The sequence below is a fragment of the Arachis ipaensis genome, chromosome B5 (assembly GCF_059453495.1).
Source record: "Arachis ipaensis isolate K30076 ecotype BB chromosome B5, ASM5945349v1, whole genome shotgun sequence".
Classification (NCBI taxonomy): domain Eukaryota; kingdom Viridiplantae; phylum Streptophyta; class Magnoliopsida; order Fabales; family Fabaceae; genus Arachis; species Arachis ipaensis.
The window spans coordinates 64,043,166-64,044,257 of record NC_142440.1 but is presented as its reverse complement, the minus strand read 5'-3'; positions in this window follow the sequence as shown (position 1 = coordinate 64,044,257).

Genomic DNA, 1,092 nt, shown 5'->3' with positions numbered 1-1,092 from the left:
TCTCACGAGGAATTGCAATGAAGTGTATGATTATTGGCTATGAATGGGTAAAAAGGGGTTTTGGGTTGATAAGAAGGGCACTAAAATAAATGACAAGAAAAGTAAATTAAGCAAGTAATTAAAGAAAGCAATTAATAAAGAGAGACATTCATGGCAAAGATTGAGATCATAGGCTTTCTATCCTAGTCATGCAATGATTAATTCATCTTATTTAGTCAACTCCAACAAATAGGGAGAATGTCAAACAAGACTAATCAATCATACCACAATAATAACAAGAATTTATCTCATTACATCATCTCCAACATTGGAAGAAGGTATCATATTATCTTTCATGAGAGAAAGTCTAACAAGACTAACTAATCTCAATCCAAAAGTCCTAATCAACTTACTAAATAGATTAGCAAAAGATTAGCGTCAATGGAAACAATATTAGCTAACAACTCTAGATCACCAACATAAGTTGGGTTTTCATGACTCAAGATTGCCTAATTACTCTTTCCAAGCCAAGAATGCTCAAAATCTACTCTAAAATCCAACCAAGCATTTCATCAAACACTTGGAAGGCATAAAAGGAAAGCATAGTAAAATTGCAAGGAATATAAATCTACACTACTCAATTGCAAGGAACTAAATAACAACAAAACCAAATCAACAATAAAGGAACATGAATCATAAATTGCATTGAAATGAAAATAGAAGAAACAAAAGTGCATGAGCATAAAAGTAGAGAATCATAAGAATGAAATACAAAATTAGAGAGAGGAAGAGTAGAGGAACAAGAAATTGTAAAGGAAAAGTAAATCAAAGCATGAATTAAACTTAGATCTAAGAAATTCTAATCCTAATTCTAGAGAGAAGAGGGAGCTTCTCTCTCTAGAAACTAAATTACATGATGCTAAAACTTCCAACAATTGCTCTCCCTTTGCTTGGACTTCAATTCTGCATGAAATACACTCAGAAACAAGTTGGAATTGGGCCTGGGTAGCTCAGAAATTGCCCCCAGCATTTTGCCTTCAAGTGGGCCACGTGAGAGTATCGGCGCATGCGCGCAAGGTGCGCTTGCGCGTCGCTGGCAAATTCTCAACCCGC